The 12,518-nt window shown below is 42.5% G+C and overlaps 1 long non-coding RNA gene across 1 annotated transcript; it reads right to left on the bottom strand.

The window, feature by feature from the left end:
* Positions 1–1,049: 1,049 nt before the first annotated feature.
* Positions 1,050–12,040, bottom strand: LOC122908339. Its single transcript, XR_006384956.1, has 3 exons — positions 11,167–12,040; positions 1,532–1,714; positions 1,050–1,393 (listed from the first exon to the last, which is right to left on the bottom strand). It is a non-coding gene; the product is annotated as an uncharacterized LOC122908339 (long non-coding RNA).
* Positions 12,041–12,518: the final 478 nt, after the last annotated feature.

Genomic DNA, 12,518 nt, shown 5'->3' with positions numbered 1-12,518 from the left:
TATTCAGTTTCTGCCTGTGTGACCTTGGGCAAATCATCGTCTCTCTTTACAAAGACTAAGAGAGGGTGAGGGAACGTGCCAGTATTACCCAGCTAATAAGTGTTGGAAACACTCATCCAGTTTATCCTAACTCCAGTGACTGTCCTCAGTTTAAGAGCAAAAAAAAAGGTTGTCCCTAACCAATCCAGCCTTATCCAGAGATATGCCTGGTGAGGCATGGCTCAGGAACATGGCTAGATGCTTCAGACCAGCCTGATGCTGTGAATTATTGCCACCAGTTAGCTAACCCCACTCGTTCAGATATCAGGCTTACCGAACAACCTCCAGGTAGTGACATGGCTTTCTGTATTAAAGGCCTGCATGGAGGGAAAGGGCATTACTTGCCCCGAAGAACATTCTAGTCTACTGATGATAAACACCACTGTTGTCATGATGTACCAGGCTGGTATCTACTCAGGAGTCTTTGCACTTGCTGCTTTCCCTAAAACTCTGCCCAGACCTCATATGACTCATACTTTCATCTCATGTGGGCTCTTCCTATCCACGTCTCCCCTTCTTCTTATCCTCTTCTGTTTTCCTTTATTACCTTTAATACCAGCGGTGGTCTTAGATATTCACTTGTTTGTCAAGCTCCTTTATTGAAACGTACACTCTATAACAGCACAAAACAAAGTTCTGTGTGCTGCTCTCACTGCCCAGAACAGATGGTACATCACAAGGTTCAATAAATATTTATTGAATACGTAAATGTCTTTAATGTCAGCCTATTCTAAAAGTTTGTCTCTTGGATCAAAAAGCCTCAGGATGCAGGATTTTGAGTCTACAACCTTATGAACTGGCCCTTGGACTGTATTGAATTAGCCAATGGAAGCGTCCAACCTCTAATAGCCAACCAATTCATCTCTAGTCACAACACTTCTTACTCACAGCTGGGGTGTGTGTGTGTGTGTGTGTGTGTGTGTCTTCTATTTCAGTCTTAGAAGTTTAATTTCAAATTCTGGAAAGGGGTAAAAGAAGAAACTGAATCAGAGCCCCTATCAAGTTCATATTAAAGCATGTTTATTGCAGACACTCAGAAGGTGAGCGGCAGACATTGCTGTACACAAGAAAAAGTTATCAAGATGGCTTACCCTGTATTATTTCATCTGGTTAAAAGCTTGCTAATGCATTCACGTAGAGAGGAGAGATATGGAATTTCTTCATTCTGGTGCAAGTTTTTCTCTCTTTAGTGATGAGTGTTTTGATGCAGTCCTTATTGAGATCAAGACAGTTCCATCATCGGCTTGCTTAGCAGTGAGCAAAATGAAGTATTTTTTCAAAGGCAGTGAGCAAAATGAAGTATTTTTTCAAAGACAGCCACTTTGTCTCAGGTGAAGGACACTGTGTACATAAGCTAGAAAAGGTAAGTAAACCTAGAGTTTCTCAATTCAAGTCAACAAAACACCAATATCCACCAATATTTGTTGTGTGCTTTGCACGATACAACCAGCTGTAATAGATTGAAAAAAAAAGTGTAACACAGTATACCTACCCCCAAGGGACTTAAAGTATCACCAAGAACATGTCACATCTGGCAAGTTCAACAGCAATAAAGAATTCAGCCATGAGCCCAAGGTGATATATTCAAGAGCCTTCTGCTAATTGCAAATGAATTATTTGACAAATAGACACGTCACATTAGTATGATCCAGGTTTTATCACTGGGGGCTTCTTACTGAAATGACAATGAAACAGAGAAGAAAACAGGAGCATAAAATTTGCCTTCTTTTCTTCTCTAAAGCAAAATTGAAGAAAAGTAGAAGATGTTGCCCTCTTGTCTGATATGGTATAAATGAGCTGTAAGTTCGAGGCTCATCTTGATAAAAAACTGATGAAGTTTGTCTTCTTGAATCTCCCAAGTCCAGTCTCTGCTTGCCCGCTTCCCCATGCCTGTCTGCCCAGCACCTTCTTGCTGCACACCCCCCCCCCCCGTCTTCCTAAAGCCCCAGCTGCAGCAGCTGGCCCAGACGTCATCTCCTTGGAAAACGCCCCTCTCTAGTATTCTCTTTTTCGGCTCCCTCCTTGTGCTAGTCCACCTTCATCCCTGTCCTTCCTCCATAACCTTTTCCCTAGCAAAATTGTCTCTAGCCAACCAGCGGAAAACAGAGAAATCTGATACATTCACCATTGAAAGTTGGAGAATAATAGCGATTTGTAGCCAACTTGTGAAAATATTTTTATACTTTAAAAGAGGACACCTGGAGATCTCAACCTCCAAAACGAATTTCTAGTAGTTGTGACATTGAATGGGAATGGGAGCGGGGGTGGGGGGACATGAAGAGGGCATGGGCCAGAAGGAGAGGAGCTTCTGACCCTGGTGCATGAATTTGCGTGTGAACTCCAGCCATTATCCCATAAGTTACATTTTATAATTGGGGGACATGACTCAGTTTTTAAAAATAGACTTCCAAATCCATTTAGGAAGGATGCACTGATTCTACCAGGACAATACATACGAGACTCAAGTCCTCAATAAATATGTTGGTGACAAGGGTCTTAGACCTGACCACTCAAAGTACTAGGTTATTGAATTAACAGCCTTATTCTTCGAACAGCAAAATGTAGCAAAATTCATACCCAATTTAGATGGTAAAATATCAAATGATAAACTTTAAAGAAATTATGCAGACCAGCCTACCATCTTATCATTACACAGAAATATGAGAAAATATAGAAAATTTGAATAACAATGCACTCAAATTGATAGGTAGTAATAGAACTTTATACCTACAGAGAATATGTGTTCTTTTGAAATAATATGGAAGTCATAAAAATTGACCACATTCTAGGCTAAAAAGGAGGTCACAATAAACTAAAAAAAAAAAAAAAAATTTACAGACCATGTCCTCTGAACACCAAGCAATAAAATGTAACCTCGATAATAAGAGGATAGGTTTTTTAAAACCCCATAAGGCTGGGGGCGTGGGAGGGAACTTTTACTAAGTAATCCTTGGGAAGCATATGAGAAGTTATGAAAGATTTGGAATGTAGCAAAATGAAGACTTTATACATCAAAGTCTGTGGGGCATAGTGCTAGAAGGAAAATTTATAGCTTAAAATACTTTTATCAGAAATCAAGAACAATTGAAAACAAATGAGCTAATAATTAATAATGCATGTTCAGAACAAGAACTTTTTCCAAGAACTGGAAAAAGTAGAACAGAAACAAGCCAAAGAAATAAGAAGGGAAAAGAAGCAAAAACAAGGAGGGAAATTGATTACAAAGAGAATGAAAAAACAACAGTAACAACAGCTAAAGAATATCCAGACTCCAAACGCCGTTCATTCTTGTTTTTTTTTTTTTTAAGTTTTTATCTATCTATTTATTTATTTATTTGACAGACAGAGATCACAAGGAGGCAGAGAGGCAGGCAGAGAGCGAGAGAGAGGAGGAAGCAGGCTCCCCGCGAGCAGAGAGCTTGACTCAGCGCTCTGATCCCAGGACCCTGGGACCACGACCTGAGTGGAAGGCAGAGGCTTTAACCCACTGAGCCACCCAGGCACCCAGGTGCCCCGTTCTTGTTTTTTAGGTTAAGTAAACAAACCCATGGGAGGATTTTAAATAATAAAAAAATTATAAACAACTATTCTCAAAAACTTTCAAAACAAAAAGGAACAGATATATTTCCGGAAAAGGTCAAAAATACCAAAATTGGTACAAAAGGCACCAGAAAGTTTCAATAGAATTAATTAAACTAAATTAAATGACATTAAATAAAGGAAAATGATATTAAATAAAATGAATAAATAAATAAAAGAATTAAATTAAATTAAATGACATTGAATAAAATCACATGATAATCTAATTTTTCTCAAGGCACAGAAGATTTTTCAGGTAAATGGTAGCAATCTTTTAGGAAACAGATAATCTCTATTTTACTCAGTTTGGTCCATAAAACAAGAGAGAAGGAAAGCATCCTAACATCTTGTATGAGGCTAATACAACTTAAATGCAAAACTAGCTAAAGATAATACAAAGTAAGAAAATGATGGGCTTATTTCCCTTAGGGATATAAATGTGTTTAAATAAAATATTAGCTAACCGGAACCAACCCTGTTCTTAAAAAACAAGAAATACAAGGATGGCTCTATGTCATTTACCACATTAATGAATTAAAGCAGAAAAGCCAATTATTATCTCAATAGATGGAAAAAAACATTCGAGGGGTGCCTGGGTGGCTCAGTCGGTTAGGCATCTGCCTTCGGCTCGGGTCATGATCCCGGGGTCCTGAGATTGAGCCCTGTGCCAGGCTCTCCACTCATTGATGAGACTGCTTCTCCCTCTCCCTCTTTCCCTACCTCCCACTTCCCACTCATGTTCTCTCTTTCTCTGAAATAACTAAATAAAATCTTTTAAAAAATACATTTGAAAAAAATCTCTATGATTTTTAAAATCCCCATAAAACTAGGAATAGAAAAATCTTCCTTAACTTGATAATCACTGTATGTAGAGTAAGCCTGCAACAACCATCATGTGTAATAGGAAAACTGTTGGTACACTTGAACTGTGACCGAGAACAATAGAAAAGACGGGGATGCCCATTATCTGCGCTGCTATCTATTACTAAAGGTCTTGGGTAATGAGATGAGGTAAGAACAACAACAACAAAAATATGAAAGAATTAACAGAGATAAAACTGTCATCTTCTTAGAAAATTCAACAGAAACACTAACTAGAGTTGCACAAGGTTGTCAGAAGTGAGATCAAATTACCACCTCAATGTCATCACCTCTATTTTAGCAATAGCTATTTAAAAGTATAGTAGATGAATCACTAAACTCTACCTCTGAAACTAATAAGACACTACATGTGAATTAATTGAATTTAAATGACAAATAAAAATCCTCTCTTATTAAAAAATTTTAAAAAACCCTAGTAGAAAACAGGACACCATTCACAAAGAGGGCGAAAACCACAGAATTATCTCAGAATTAAACTAAAAAATACTGCACAGCATGGTCAAGGAGAACACTGTGAAAGACTATCTAACTGAATGAAGAGCCATATTATGTTTACAGAAGAATGTCTTCACGTTGTAAATCTTTAACTCTTCCTAAATCAAGCTATAAAACCTCTGCCATTTCAGTCAAAATTAAGAAACTCAAAAAATCCTGATAACTTTGTATGGAAAAATAAAAGTCTGTGAATGATTAAGTCAAAAAGAATAACAGGGTCTTCCTTATCACGCACAAAGACATATTCAAGGTTTTAATGATCAAATTACACTGGTGATGGTAAGAGACCTGACAAATAGCCCAGGGGAACAGGACGCAGACTCAAAGACAGAGCCATGTTATGGCAGTATAGGTTAACAACTCCCAGACTGCTTTGTGTGCCTCCTGGGGTTGAACAAATAAGTAAATGGATGGGGGATAATGCGGGCCAGGCTTCCCACTGTTGGAGAGGAAAGTTACATACGACCAGGAAGGCTGGGGTAGAAAGAACCCTGTGGGACTGGACTGGAATTAGAGACATCAGTATGATCTCATGTTTAGCTGAGTATGAACAGAGATGGATAGATACAGAAGTACGTGAACGCATGTATTCTACCTCGGTTGGTTGGTACATATGCATACATTTCTTAGCTCTCTTCACTGATGGGACCTAAAAGTAGGGGCACTCCAGTAGTAATTACCACACCTGGTGCCCAGATCTTGGTTTTTGTTTTTGTTTTAAAGATTTTATTTATTTTTGCAAGAGAGAGAGAGGAAGAGAGGGTGCACACATGTGCACATGCACGTGCATGAGGGGGAGGGGCAGAGGGAGAAGCAGATACCTTTCACCCCCTACCCCAGCCTCGAGCAGGGAGCCTGACATGGGACTGGATTCCAGGACCCCAGGATCACGACCTGAGCCAAAGGCAGATGCTCAACCGACTGAGCCACCCAGGTGCCCCCTGATCTTGGTTTTTTATATCATTAGCAAATAAAAGGAACCAGGACTCCCTGGCGAAGTGGCTGATACTATGGCTGGGAGAGAGAGCACATGAAATGAGCCTGGAGCATCTCATAGCATCATAAAGTACAAAATATGAGAGGAAAAAATAGAGGGGAGGGAAGGAATAAGTCAAAGGGATACAGGAACCAACCTGAAATAATTCCCAGTAGAATAATCTAAGTGACAAAATAATGAACATAGTATTAGATTATCATCTACAGTATAAAACAAATATACCTAAGTCTATTGTGATATAAAAAAATGATTGAATAAAGAAATGGGGGAGAAAATCTTCCTTACAAAGTAAGTTTCCTTACAAATCTTTCTGACAAAAATAATCCAAATAATATGTGTAGGTATTCCCTGCTTCAAGAAATGGAGCTTAATTCATACACACAGCCCCACCAGTGGAGACTTAGTGCATAACTTCCAAAGATTAGATTAGGATAGAGGGAAATTGGTAAATCATAGTGGAGAAACATGGCCAACACTACCTTAACTGAGTGGTCAAGATTAACATCACCAGTGATATGTTCCATTGCTCTCATGTACCCTTGATGTGATAAATGAGAAGGACATCACCTTTGGAGTACCCTTTCCCAAACCCTTAACCTCAGCCCAAACACACAAAAGATGTCAGACAAATCCCAAATCACCTGTACCTTAAAACTGTCAAGGTCACGACAAAGAAAGACTTGGAAACTGTCACAGATGAGTTAAGACCGGGGAGACATGACAACACAATGCCCTTTGATACCCTGGACTGGATCCTGGAACAGAAAAAGGACCTCAGGGGAAAAGCTGGTGAACTGCGAATCCAGCCTGGGCTTTACTTAGTAACAGTGTACCAATGAGGTTTCTTAGTTTTAACAAATGTATCATATAAGCATGCAAAGTACAGATATTACAGGAAACTGGGTGACGATGTACAGAATCCCTCTCTTTTTGAATTTTCTGTAAGTCTGGAATATTCCATCCTAAAAAGTTTATTTGAAATGAAGATCTCTGCCTATATAGCAACTTGACGCACAAGAAACATGGCACTGCTCTTTTGCGATGGGTTTGCCATCAGAACATGGGTGTTGTGAAAACCACTGCTGAAGCTAAGCCAGATGGGACAGGAAAGGTTCCTATCAACACCACCATCACTAGACACATAGATCAGGCAAGTCCACCCTACCAGTCATCTGATCGACACGTGAGGTAGGATCCACAAGAGACGCATTGAAGAATTAAAGGGAGGCTTCTGAGATGGGGAAGGGGCCCTTCAAGGATGCCTTGGGGCTTGGGTATGCTTAAAGTTGAACAACTAAGCTGGTATCCCCATTGATATCTCTCCGTGGAAATTGGAGACCAGCAAGTATTACGTGACCAGCATTGATGCCCCAGGACATGGAGGCTTTATCAAAAACGTGATCATAGCACCTCTCAAGCTGACTGTACTGTCCTAATTGTTGCTGCTGGCGTCGGTGACTTTGAAGCAGGTATCTCGGAGAATGGGCAGACCCAGGAGGATACCCTCTGGCTCGTACAGTGGGCATGAAACAACTAATTACTGATATTAACAAGAGGAATTTCTTCAGCCAGAAGAGGTATGTGGAAATCGGTAAGGAAGTCAGCACCTACATTTTAAAAAGTTGGCTACAACCCCGACACAGTAGCATTTTGTGCCAATTTCTGGTTGGAATGGTGACAACGTGCTGCAGCGCACGCCTTGGCTCGAGGGATGGAAAGTCACCCGTAAAGATTGCAATGCCAGTGGGACCATGCCACGTGAAAATCCGCGTGACATTCTGCCACGTCTCATCCGACCGGCAAGCCCTTTGGTCTGGCCCTATAAGGACATCCACAACATTAGAGGTATTGGTGCTGTCCCTGTGGGCCAAGTGGCGCCTGGTGTTCTCAGACCTGGCGTGATGGTCACCTTTGCTCCAGTCAACATTATAACTGAAGTCAAGAGTGTTGAAATGTACCATGAAGTCTTGAGAGACTCTCCAGCTTTTCCTGGGGACACCGTGGGCTTCAATGCCAAGAATGCCCCCGTCAAAAATGTTCCTCATGGCAACCTGTCTGGTGAGAGCAAAAAGGACCCACCAAGGCAAGCAGCTGGTGGCATGGTTCAGGGGATTATCCAGAACCATCCAGACCAGATCAGTGCTGGCTATGCACCTGTGCTGGATTCTCACACAGCTCACACTGCTTGCCAAGTGTGCTGGGCTGAAAGAGACTGATTGCGGTTGGAGTGGGTGGGGGGCAGGCGGGGCGGGAAGCTGGAAGATGCTCCCACTTTCTCGAAATCTGGTGATGCAGCCATTGTTAATATAGTTGCTGACAAACCCATGTGGGTTGAGCATTTCTCTGACTATCCTCCTCTGTGTTATTTTGCTGTTCCTGACGTGAGACAGAGAGTTTTTGTGGGTGTCATAGGAGCAGTGGCCAAGAAGGCTACAGGAACTAGTTAAGGTCACCAAGTCTGCCCAGAACACTCGGGAGGCTAAATAAATATTATCCCGAATAGTTACACAGCACTGCCCCGCCCCTGTCCTAGTCAGTGGCGGAAGAATGGTCTCAATTAGCCATTTAAATTTAATTGTAGAAGACTGTTTAGTGATAATAATGTACCATAAAACCTCCAGAAGGAAGGGAGACTGTTTTGTGGACCGTGTGTGTGTGTGTGTGTGTGTGTGTGTGTGTGTGTGTGAGAGAGAGAGAGAGAGAGAGAGAGAGGGAGAAGGAGAGGGAGTTTTAAGTAGTTTTTACAATCACTACTTTTTTTTTCTTTTTTAAGATTTCACCTATTTGCTTGCCACACAGAGAGAGATCACAAGTAGGCAGAGTGGCAGGCAGAGGGAAAGAGAGAAGCAAGCTCCTCACTGGGCAGGGAGCCTGATGCTGGGATCATGACTTGAGCCAAAGGCAGACACTTAACCGACTGAGTCACTCATGAACCCCTAGAATCAGCTCTCTTTAATGGAAACAACTGGACCAAAAATCTGTCACAGAATAAGGGGCTCCAAAAAGCAAAAGGAAAAAGATGGTGCGGTAGATTGCAGAATATGGCCACAAATCCCTCCCGGCCCTGGTATGTATGCCGTTAGCAATGTGACTTTGTGCTTCCTCCCTCAGGAGGTGGAGGCATTTCTTCACATGCCCAGCAGGCTTCGGGATTTTGAAGTCTCCCAGCAGCTCAGTGCTGCAACACTGTCATCTCCTCCGCTCACATCCCCTCTCAGAACATCCCTGGCTTGCTGGTTTAAATTGTGACAATGTTGCCCAATTGCATTATTTCCTTTACTGTCATTGGTCTTTATGTTTCAGTTTACCTCTTTTTGCATTTGTTAACATTGAATTACATCCCCAGTGCCATTTAGGGATGTAATGTCATCCCCATTCCTGGATCACTAATTTCCAACCTAACTGTATTTTCAGAGGGGCTTATTTTGGGCAAATCACCCAGAGTGCAGGAAGATGGATAGAATGGCAAGCTAGTCACCATGAGTGCTCTGAAGATACCTATAGTGGGTCATGGTGATTCACGTGGACAGAGAAGGGCAGATGCTGAAAGATTAGGGAGAAGAACCATGGCAACCCATGAAGAAAGAACATTCTAGGTAGGAGCTATAGAAAATGCAAAGGCCCTGAGGCGGGAAGGTGATCAGAGAGCTCCAGAAACAGCACAGGGGCTGGTGTGTGTGCAATCAAGTTCAGCTGGAGAGTCGGGTGGGAACCACTCATGGAACCCTTGAACTAGCAAAGTGAGGTCTTCACTGTATTTGAATCCTCTGGGTTTGCAGTTCCCAAACTGGGGTTCCAAAGGACTGAGAACACCACAGGAGACTCACGAGTTGGAATATTTTTATAAGTTAAAGGAAGTACAGCAATTCCTGACATCTTTGCCAACTACTAACTCAAGGTAGCTCATGGTTTCAACATTAGGCTGTATTACTTGTTTCCAAAATTCCTCAGAGACTTAGGCTCTCCCTAAACACCTCCCAACTTGCAAGTATATCATGGGCCACTCCGCATGACCCCAGTGCAGCTCTTTCTGCCCGCAGGTCCTGTCCCCATGCTTTCATAAAACCATCTTTTTGCACCGAAGACATCTCAAGAATTCTTCCTGGCTGTCGGCTTCAAACCCTAACATCTTTCCTACACCAGTTACATAAGAACACATTTAAAATACTTCCTTTCAATAAACATGTATTGTCTCCCAAACAATAAATTGTTGGAGCATAGATACTTTTTATTGAGTTTGGCTCTAGCTATTTAATCAACAGAGCAGTTCAGGCTTTTGTTCTTGTTTTTGTTTTGACATAGGGGTTCTGTGAAAAACCAATGAGGCATTAAGGGCACCATGAGCCAAGTTCTGCGACCTCTGCTCTGTGTCCTTAATCGGAACTCACTTTTGTTGATCCTGCATTCCTAACAACGGACTTTGAATTTTTTTTTTTTTCCTTTTGGTACACTCTCTCTTGGGAATGACCATTTAAATTAAAAAAAAATTTTTTTTTGGCATACACCTATATTCATAGCGACATTATTCGCCATAGCCAAGAGATGAAAGGGACCCAAGTGTCCATGGATAGACGACAGGATAAACGAAATGTGATATATCCATTCAATGGAATATTTTCAACATCAGAAAGGAGGGACATTCTGACACCTACTACAGCATAGCTGAATGTTGAGGACATTCTCCTAAGTGAAATAAGCCAGTTACAAAAGGACAAATACTGTATGATTCCACTCATGGGAGGTACCAAGAGTCGACAAAGTCATAGACATGGAAAGTGGAATGGTGGTTCCTGGGCACCGAGGGGAGGAGAAAAGGGGGGTTAGTGCGTAACGTGTTTTTGAGGATGACAAAGTTCTGGAGGCGGATGGATGGAATGGTTGCATAACCATACAGATGTACTGAAGACCACTCAACTCTGTGCTTAAAAATGGCTAGAATGGTAAATTTTACCTTATACATATTTGACCACAATAAAAAATTATTTTTTGAAATTCATGGGCTCCTGTCACCATTACTGACCTAAGTTGAGACTCTCACCTACAGAGGGCACCATTTGACAGATCCTCATGGCATCTCCTGGCCTGGTATGCAGGAGCTGGACCTTGGGAAGCTGTAGTGTTCCCCTTCCCCAGCGCCTCTGCAACAGTCCTGGGTCCCCCAGCCGAGCGCTCACCTTCCTGAGGTTTTTGCTGAAGGGTTTTTACCGCTGCTGACCAAAGGGAAACCATCTGGGCATGTGCGTGACCGTTCCCTTTTCTTCTTTAGGAGAGAGACGAAGTCCCTAGAGGGGGTAAGGTAATGCGTACATACAACGGGCAGAATGTTACTCCGCCTTGAAAAAGAAGAAGACTCTGACACGTGCTACAACACGGATGCATCTTGAGGACGTTATGCTACGTGAAACAGGCCAGCCACAAAAGAACAGCTACACGGGCACGTAAGGTAGTCAAACTCATAGAGACAGAAAGTAGAATAGTGTTCGTGAGGTCCTGGAAGAAGGGGTGACTGGACAGCTCGTGTTTAATGGCGACAGAGTTTCAGTTTTGCAAGATGAAAAAGTTCTGGAGGTTGGCGTCGGGTTTGGCTGCCATTTTGGAGGAAAGCCAGGTGTCAAGCACTCGGGTGTATCACAGTGGGTTGGGGGACAGGGACCATTCTGGGCAGAGGAAGAGGGGAGGAGGTGAGCCAGCTCTGAGGAGACTGACAAAGTGGAAAAGAGGTGGGAAGAAAAGGAGAATATTCAAAAACCAGGATCAGGGACGATGTTCTAGCCAGTTCACAGGAGAAAGAAAACAGAATATGGTATTAAAACCCATTCCAGTGTCCCACGAGGGGACCAGGGCACTGTCATTGAGATGGATACGTTGGAAACTACTTTCATCCTTGCCTAAGAAAGGAAAGTGTGTTTGGTCACAGGGACAGTCCCAGTGGTTCAAGTGGAAATCAAACACTGTCTTAGGCTTAATAAAAATAATACACTAACTCTACCACGAAATGGCTATATTTATTTTCATGGCTACCACCGATGAGGCATCTACTCTGACTAGTCTTTTGGCTATATTAGCTCTAAACGGCACCACTATCCACACATGAGAGCTGGGATTCGAACAGCTGTGCCTGAGGTCGGACTGTGGGACCCATACAACTAGCCTTTGCCCTATGCTCTGCCAGCCTGCAGGGCAAGCTTGGTTTTCAGAGCTATGCATGCTTCTTTCCAACATAGTACAGAGCTTTCTTCCATCAGCCTGCTTTCCTTTCTGATAGCAGAGCTCTGGGTAGGAAGGGCGCCCGAACCCCAGCAGGAAAGGGACGAGAAGACAAAAGGATGGAGAGGAGGGTAGGGGTCTCTGGTGGAAACTCGGGTCTCTCTCAGGCAGACCCAGCTTCCTGCAGTGTCTGCTGAAGGCAGCAGGGAGCAACCTTAGAGCTTCTGTGGGGACCCAGCACCTTCTAGTCTTGAGACGGAAGCGTGTGCTCTCTTTCAGAAACAGAGCTCTGGGAATTTTCACTCTGGAATCTCCCATG

The sequence above is a fragment of the Neovison vison genome, chromosome 6 (genome assembly GCF_020171115.1).
Source record: "Neovison vison isolate M4711 chromosome 6, ASM_NN_V1, whole genome shotgun sequence".
Lineage (NCBI taxonomy): Eukaryota > Metazoa > Chordata > Mammalia > Carnivora > Mustelidae > Neogale > Neogale vison.
This window is presented reverse-complemented; position numbering and strand designations above follow the sequence as displayed.